Source organism: Silene latifolia, chromosome 9 (genome assembly GCF_048544455.1).
Source record: "Silene latifolia isolate original U9 population chromosome 9, ASM4854445v1, whole genome shotgun sequence".
In the NCBI taxonomy this organism is placed as follows: domain Eukaryota; kingdom Viridiplantae; phylum Streptophyta; class Magnoliopsida; order Caryophyllales; family Caryophyllaceae; genus Silene; species Silene latifolia.
The window spans coordinates 72,052,379-72,061,922 of record NC_133534.1 but is presented as its reverse complement, the minus strand read 5'-3'; the positions used below and the strand labels follow the sequence as shown (position 1 = coordinate 72,061,922).

Sequence of the window (9,544 nt, the reverse complement as noted above, 5' to 3'; positions counted from 1 at the left end):
TATGTCATAATATATTAACTAAATCGTGGATTTTCGAACAATAAAATATATGTTTAACAAATTTTATCAATGCAGATCGCGCAATTTATGCACGGGCGTAAAACTAGTTAATGAGTAAATCCGCCCAATTTTGTACGGGTATAAAACTAGTATGGTGAAAAATTCAATTGTGGAGGATGGCAGCATAGGGTTATGCTGGTCCATGATGAAGAAAAATTCAAGCGACATTTATATATTCAGATATTAACACTTAACAAACATTTAGATGATCAGTAATTTTGATATTGGATGATGGATTAAATTAAGTGTGGAGAATCAACTAACCAATTTCTAAAATATAAGACCATCCCCAAGCAAGGTCAATTGCTTGGTCAAGACCTTGCTTGGTCATGGTTAATCACATAATTAGCTTGTTAATATGTGACCAAAGATGGTCAATTTGTGATCAAAAACAAGAAATGGTCAATTTGTGACCAAGGTTGGTCAAAAGAGATGGTCGTATTGACCTTCTATGTGTCAATTTCTTATTGGTTGAACAATTATAAAACAATAAAAAAACTACTCTACTCTACTTTCGTAACTAGAATTTGGGAAAACTTTCGTAACTAGAATTTGCTTTTAATGCATTTTATCATTTCGTAGTAATTAATGTTTTTTAATTTAATGTTTTTTTAAAAAATGTATGCGGTATTTTATATGTCGAATCATGTTTTTCAATAATTTTTTTTAATTGTTAATGAAATCGTCTAATCACTTTTCAAAAATATAACGTTATCTAATATTTTTTTTCCCGTAAAGTACACATAAGATTAATATAGTCGTAAAATATTTGGGTATTTTTTTTTTATTAAGATATTTACAATAATAGAAAAATAACTATATTTAAAAAATGTTAGGAAAAATAATTGTGAAAGTAAGAGAGAGAAAAGTAGGGTAGAGAATGTGGAAAATGATTGGAAATGTTGTAAAATGGATAATGATTGAGTTGATGACCTAGGTCGCGACTTTCTGCTTGGGACGGTGAAAATAGATCAAGGTTAATAAGGCGAGATTAAGAGTAAAATTGGGTTGCGACTTGGTTAGCACGACCACTACTTGGGGATGGTCTAAAGGCAGACAATGAGTACCCAAAAAAAAAAAATATATATATATATATATATGTATATATGTAGAGAGAGAGAGAGAGAGAAGAGATCAACTAAGGCCATTATATCATATTAAGTTCATAAGCCCTAATGTGGGCTGTTGGATCAAGCAAACCAATGGCCAAGATTGTGCAGTAAAACCCCACTCAACTAATATTTTATATTTACCTCTCTCCTCTTACCACTAACCCATGCATGCTATAGTGTTATGTCCATCAGTCCATCATCATTTCCCTCCTCAATTTCCACATAATTCAAAACAACTTGCGGTTTTTTTTTTCCTCTATTTCCTGTCATTTCGTCTTTCTTTTCTTTCTTCACATTGCAGATAACTCCATTTTCATCACTACCAATTAATTCCAACTCAACAGACGCCATTTTCATCACTACCAATTAATTCCAAATCGCCTGCAAACTCGCCTGTTTCAATTTTTTTATAAGGTATTTTTTTCAGTCCTTATTTAATGATTTGTACTTTGTTTTTTGTTAATTATTGCCTTTGTTTAACTATCATAAAAAGAGTTCATTTGATTTTTCAATTTTCAATTATGGGTTTGCTGATGTTGATTTGTTCAATTGTTAATTATGGTTGTGCAGATCAAATACGAGTTCATTTGATAATTAACAATGGTTTTTGTCAAGAAAAATGCCAAGAAAACTTCCAAGAAATCTGAATCAAAGGTAAAAAATCTCGTCTTGTTGGTATAACTCTTATAGAATGATGTATAACTTCAATTAAATATATGCATAATTTTAATCCCAATTGTTTGTCATCTACAGATGGATGTTGTAGAAAGTATTGACAAGGGACTTGATATCCAGGTTAAAAGTTTCGATTTTTATTTATACGTTACTAGATGTATAACTCTGGTTACTAGATGTATAACTTTAGTACTCAATATGTATAACTCTAGTTACTAGATGTATAACTCTGGTTACTAGATGTATAACTTTAGTACTCAATATGTATAACTCTGGTTAGTAGATGTATAACTTTAGTACTCAATATGTATAACTCTGGTTAGTAGATGTATAACTCTGGTTATACAATATATGCCTAGAGTTATACATTATATGCCTAAAGTTATACAATATATACTTTGGAGTTATACATTAGATGCCTGGAGTTATACCTAGAGTTATACCTGGAGTTATTCCCGGAGTTATACATTATGCTTACAGTTATACATTTTATGGCCAGAGTTATACATTCTATGGCAAGAGTTATACATTATATGACTTTAGTTTTCAGAATGTCTAACTTTTGTTATTATATGTATAACTGTACTGTTATTCTGTATAGCTAACTTTCCTGATTATCTCTTCTTTTGAATGGTGAAAAGAATTTTGGATTTTACAGAATTTTGGTTGAAAAGATGACAAACCATCCAAAATTCTTTTTTATATAACTCTTATTGAATTATGTATAACTTCAACTAAATATATGCATAATCTGAATCCCTATTGTTTGTCACCTACAGATGGATGATGTACCAAGTACTGACAAGGGAGCTGATTCCAAGGTTAAAAGTTTGACTTTTGTTATAATCTGAGTCATTTGTTGTATAACTCGATTACATGTTGAATAACTTTGTCATCTTGTATAACTGGAGTTATACAATATATGCCTAGAGTTGTACATTTTATTCCTGGAGTTATACAATATATGCCTAGAGTTATACAGTATATGCCTAGAGTTATACAGTATATACTTGAAGTTATACATTTTATTAATAGAGTTATACATTCATGGCTAGAGTTACACATTATATAACTTTAGTTTCAGATTGTCCAACTTTTGTTATTATATGTATAACTCTACTGTTATTCTGTATAACTCTCCTGATTATCTCTTCTTTTGAATGGTGAAAAGAATTTTGGATTTTACAGAAATTTGATTTAACAGAATTTTGGTTATACATTATCTGAATCCCTATTTTGAATAACTTCTGCTGTCAGAATGTATAACTCTTGATATTTTCTGATTAACTCTACTATCAGAATGTATAACTTTACTTATATTTTGTATAACTCTGACTATCTATTGTATAACTTTAATTCACAGTATGTCTATTTCTTTGTTGCAAATATCTCTAATTGCAACTACAGTATGTCTGATTTTGTGTGTTTTCCTTATTTTTCCCCAGATGGTTGAGGCCAAGCCAAGGGTAAAGAGGGTGCATGAAATCACGGTTTCGTGTCGACCTCAAAGGCTTGTCTCTCTCATTGAAAAGCTTAATGAGGATCAGGTGTCCGCTGTTAAGAAAATTGGGTTTGGTGGCCTTTTGGAGCTTAAGATTAGCAGCTTCCCACTTGCACACGTTCGCCTATTCTTGGAGTCCTTCTCTGATGGGTCATATGTGTTCAGAGATTCTCGGAAGAAGGAGTTTATGATCAGTAAGCATGACGTGCATGACTGTTTTTTGATACCTTTTGGACCCAACCGTCTCCGTTGGTACCTCGATTCGGTCTTGAGAAGGGTCCAACGAACCCGAAAATAAGGAGCTGAAGGACAAATGGTGGCAAGCTTACGGGGTGGACAAAGCAAATAGTTCAATAAGTTTAGGGAAAGTTCACAAGCAACTTATGGAGTACGAGGAGGCGGACGATCAGTTTTTCCGGCTATTTGTTTTGTTCTCTATCTCTTTATTCCTCGCACCCACCCCAAACAACGGGATAGATTTGAAGCTGTTAAGGGCTGTAGAAGATCCTAAAGCCATTCCGCATTTTGACTAGTGCTCTTATATTTTGGAAATGATGGTGAAAGCGGGGACAGACTGTAAAAAGGGGGTAACGATGTTGGGTGGCTGTATCCCCTTCCTCATGATAAGCTACTTTCAGCGATATGATTACAAGGGTAGGTCGTGCCCCCACGATCTACCTTTGATTAAGCATTGGGATGAAACTTCGCTTGTAGATAGGGTAAAATTTGAGGTGGCTCAAGGGGGATTGGGTACTTTAACTTTGTCTAAGACCAGGTATCCGAGGTGCCTTCAAGATCCCTCTTATATTAGGAGTTTGGACAGTATCAGCCTCAGCGACCCGCGTGAACCCAAACTACTGTTGCTATCAGCCCCCCCACCCCCTCTCTCCTGCTCAACTTCTGAGAAGAAGTTCATTCAGATCGAACTACCAGTAGGTGTCGAGGATGAACAGGAATTGATAGCTAGGGCTGTCGATGTAAGTTCAAACTATTATATATTTTTGCAGATTGATTCTGTTTCAGCTGAACGTACCCATCTATTATAATATAACTAACTTACTGTACTTCTTCAATGCAGCATACTCACGAGCTTTATCTACAGATACAAAGGAACGCTATTGTGTTCTATTCATGGTACGCAGATGCAAGCGCAAGGATCAAAGCTGTAACTAGTGATCCGACGGGCCTAAATCCTAGTCAGGCTTCTCAAGAATTCTTTGAGGGTGAAAAGATTCAAAAGTACGTCGCTGAAGCAGAACAGATTGTAGAAAGGCTGAAGGTTTCTGTTGGTAACGCTCCTGCATTTGGAGAGGTAGTTAGTGAGTCCCCCAAAAAATATGACGGAATCGATGCATCTACGCGTCAAATAAGTGAAGTTCTGTCTAGTCTCGCCAATGATGGGGGTGGCAGGGGTGGTAAAGAATGTGTTGAGCCGCGTGGAGAGTCGGACAAAGCTGACGCGCCAACGAAATCAGTTGCAGTTTCATGGTCAAAGATTATGGAGGAAGTGGGAGGTGATACAGTAGTTTCTAATCCGTTGTCAGTGTAATACTCCGTATTTATGAGTCTTGGGGTACTCTATCGAGTAGCCCTTACTCTGTCGAGTAAAGGCAAGTTGCGGAATAAAACAGTTTCTGACCTGTTGGGTACTCGATCGAGTAGCTGGGGCACTCGATCGAGTAGGGGGGTACTCGATCGAGTACCTTGGGTACTCGATCGAGTGTCCGGTTTTACGGGGGAGTTTTCTCGGGTTTTGTTAATTACGCGATTAAGGTATTTAAACATATTCGTAATTGTTTTAAATCACTTTTTACAAAACCTAAAACCTGTTTAAGAGAGAAAGCAACTAGTCTTCTTCCTAATCGCGTTCTTGACAATTCCGGAGTTCGAGACGGTCGGTTCAGTATCGTAGTTCGCGTCGTTGGATTCCTTGCGTCGAGGGTAAGCTTTTAATATAATTTATATAATGTTTTGTTAAGATTGATGAAACCCTAATTTAGGAATTGGGGTTTTTATGAGTAGTATTTGAATGGTAGCATCTATGTGTTGTATGGTAGGAGGAGAATTCGTAGAGGAGCCGTTTTGATACAAATTTGTAGATACCGTCTGCGTGTTGTGCTTTCCAGGTAGGATTTCCTACTCAGTATTAGTCCCATAATGGGATATTGGTGATGTGCTGTAGTTAGTTGTTTAATATGATGATTGTGATTGTGATTGTGATTGGTTTCTATGGCTCTCGAGATGCGTTCTCGGCTGAGTGGGGTCACTTGCGGGAGTGATCTCACGCCCTAGTTTCGCCCTTCGTGGAACCCGCCACGAAAGGGGATGTGCACATTAATGGACGGGGTTATCGCTCGTACGATGAGCGGGGCTTAGGTGGGAACGGTGCGGTCCCCATGGCAGGTGGTCGGGTCCAGTGGACGATCGTGATTGAGATGATTGGAGTTGGTGGTTGTGTGTGTGTGTGTGACGGTTAAGTCGTCTGTTTATCTTATTGTTGATATAATGAATTGTGTGATTTAATCGACTGACCCGTTTAAATGTTTTAAAACTGTGGTGGTCCATTCGGGGTGGTGAGGTTATTGAGCGGTATGAGTGATGCGTATGGGATAAATCGGGAGGAGTCACCACGATGCGATTTAGAAGTCTTCCATTTGTGTTTGATAGTTTTATAGTCTTTTGATAGTAGATAGTTTTGGAGAACTTGTATCTCTTTATCGGTTTTGGTTTTTGGCATGTAATCACTTTAAACGTTAATTATTATTTAAATATGTTTCTTTATTGTCTTATGATAATCATTGCCTCGGGTAACCGAGATGGTAGCATTTTCATGCCTTAAGTGGTCCTGGTAAGGCACTTGGAGTATGGGGGTGTTACAAATGGTATCAGAGCGACGATCCTGAAACCTGTAACCAATGAACCTAATGAACATAGGGAGTCAATTAAAATGAACCCGGGGTAAAAGTTGTAGGAGCTAATGCAAAGACTTGGGAGACGTCCTAAAGTCGCGAACTCGCCCTACAATTTTGAACCGGTCACCATGGGATATGTGTCGGGATCGTTATGTGCTTATTGTGTGCTGTGTGTATCTATGTAGTAGTATGTTGTATGAATTGATGAATGAAAGATGATAATGACGTGAATTGTATGTTGGTTGATTGTAAAGCATGAAAGTATAATTATTGATACATGTAAGTTGGCATGTTATAATTATGTAAGGAAAAGTGTTTTGTCTATATATATATAAAGCGATGTGTAAGTATACATGTTATTATTGTCGTGTTGAGTAAAAGTACAGAAGGTTGGGAGTGTGAATTGAACATGTGCCGGGTGAATATGTTGAACGAATATGGTGGATAAATATGTGGTATGATGGATGAATTAGTGGAAAAAGATGAATCATCGTGGTATGATAATATGATTTATGATTAAGCATGTTATATAATGAAAGTTATTTTATAATGTTATTATGCTAGTAACATGTGAATAGGGGACTTGATGTCATGTATTTGTGATTTTGTTTACGAAAAGTGATAGAATAAAAGCATGTGGGAAGCCATGATTGGCAAGTTAAATGAATTATGTGCATGATAAATGTTATTGTTTGGCTTTTTGTAGGTCGTAACATGTGGTTAGGGATAGTGGTTTTACAAGTATTGAGTCGCTTTTATTCGCTTTGTTGATGTTTAAGTTGTTTGAAAGAGAAAATCGAATAGTTATGTCGTCTGATTACAGCAAAGTTGTCTTTAAACTGTTATAACTTGAGATGCGTAAATGATTTTAATGTGATTCCAATTGGAGGTGATAGCTTGTTCTTTTACGATTCTAACGATAGGTCACACGCCCAAAGCGACCAAGAAATGAGTGAGTTATGGCATTTTTAAAAACCGGACAAAGGTCTTGAGAAATAGGGTACTCGATCGAGTAGCCTTGGTACTCGATCGAGTAGGGGGGTACTCGATCGAGTACGTCAGGTACTCGATCGAGTGTCCCTGGTAATTTGTTTTACGTGCTTCTGATCTTCACCTACTCGATCGAGTAAGTCCCTTACTCGATCGAGTGGCCTGTACTCGATCTAGTGACCCCTATTTTGGGTCATATGCTTATCTTTTGACTTCGTTGCATATTATGTTTAATTCAAAGGCGTTATTTTGCTTCTTTATGCATTGTTTTACATGTATGTTGGTCTTGACGCGTAAGTTACCCAATTTTGTGGTGTAAAGAGTGGCACCTATGATGAGTATGAGTTCGGTGGGGAGGACATGATTTATATGTGTTGGGATTGGTAAGACTTAATTGAGGCATAGCGCACGTTTTTTTTTTTTTTTTAGACGAGATGAGTGACATGTTTGTATGTTGAGTAATGAAAATGTAAGTGAATGTGGGCAAGGGATGATGCAAGTTTAAGGAACGTGAGAATGAAAGTATTGAAAGAAAGGATGTGGGTAGTAGCAACTTGAGATGTATAACGGATTATGGAGGGAGATGGTTAGAAATAGTGTTGAGTAAGAATATATGTAATGAAAGGTCGTTTTAGAGGAATTGAGACGAGTGGTATATAGTGAACTTAATGGGATATGTCGCGACGTGGATTTGCAGATAGTGACTGAGTTTGGAAATTTGTGTCACCGAGAGACGAAACAAATGTGTGATTTCCTTGGGCAATTAACGGTATAAAAAGAGAATTTTGATTTCTAGAGATGTAAAAAGGGAGATGCAATCGATTAAACAGTGAACGTGGATTTTATGGATAGATTAGTGGCAAGTGTGAGTGATAGCATAATAAGAGAAGATCCATGGTAAGAAAGAGTGAGATGATGTCGGTAGAAAATAATGGAATTTGAGTTTTGGAGCAACGAAGGGGTAACTGGATTTCTAAAGAGTTAGCTAGAAGGAATAAGGAGTTGAACTATTAATTGGTATTATTGAGTGTAAAGAGAAAAGAAGGATAAAAGTAAGCTGAGGAAAATATTCACCGGAGTTATGTGATATAAAGGTAAGGAATCATCGAAATGTGTGATAGTATCACGAGGATGTTAGCTAAAGGTTATATAGGAGTTTCAGGACAACATGATTGATAATGAGTTTCGAGGAATTAAGGGAGTAAGAAGTTGGTGGAGTATTGGCACGATACGAGATAATTGGTGGAGAGTTGGATGACAATACAAATAAGATAGTATCGGGAATAACGTTGAGGTAATTTTGTTGATGGGTTTGATGTTCGTTATTTGGGATGTTAACCAAAGATAGGAGAAAAACCGTGTTATTTTGATATGAGTGTAAGAGGTTTGATATACGAGCAGTGATGGTATTGTGGTGTTGTCACTAGTGGTTAAGGGTGATGATAGATAAGAAAGACAGCAGTCCTAGAGAGGTTGATTTTGTAAAGGCCGGATTGATATGAATGTTTGTAAGGAGGTATAAGATGTGATTATAGAAGGCGAGCGCTAGTGGTTGAGTATTAATGGTATGGTTATACTTGGCATGAGGTGATGGTTATGCGAACGGGAAAATGTATTATGAGGGGCATAAGAGTTAAGCTCGGGCGACAGGTAACCTTTATCGAGTGGTAACTTACGTGGTCAGGATTGACTAGTTGGTTGTGATTACGGGTCTATGATATGTGTAAATGTTTGTGTGAGGTTCTGACCTCATAAGAAGTGGTATGGTGTGATAATTATAAAGTTGTTTTATGAATGTCTGTAATATATATGTTGGACACGGTAATTTAATTGAATGATATCCAAAAAGGTAATAATTTGATTAATTTGACATGGCTAGTTATAATTTTATGTGTATTAATAACACATGTGTATTCCGTGAAATGGTAGAGATGATGTTCATGAGATGCTTATCTGTTTATTCATATAATATGTTGCGTTGTGATTGAGTAAAGTGGATTTGAGTAAGTTTTCTTGTCCGAAAGGTTATTTAAAGTCGTATTTATGGAATTGTATGTAGTTGTGATGTCTATCGATGTGGTTGTGGTGCCTCGGGTGGTGATCCGGGCACGATATTTAGTGTTGTGATGCGGGTATTTTCGCACTACGGTGTGGTTGTTGGTGGCGGTCTTTGTGATGCCGAAATCACCGGTTGTGGTGGAGTAGGCGGGATGATTATGATACGAGTTTTCGAAAGTGCATGCCAGTTATACATAGGTTGTTGTTTCGTTTGTTGTTGTTTCCTGTGAGTTCAG

The 9,544-nt window shown here is 36.7% G+C and overlaps 1 long non-coding RNA gene across 1 annotated transcript; it reads left to right on the top strand.

The window, feature by feature from the left end:
- Positions 1-1,783: 1,783 nt before the first annotated feature.
- Positions 1,784-2,668, top strand: LOC141598159 (uncharacterized). The gene is made up of 3 exons (XR_012523282.1): positions 1,784-1,826; positions 1,926-1,967; positions 2,627-2,668. It is a non-coding gene; the product is annotated as an uncharacterized LOC141598159 (long non-coding RNA).
- The last annotated feature ends 6,876 nt before the right edge of the window (positions 2,669-9,544 follow it).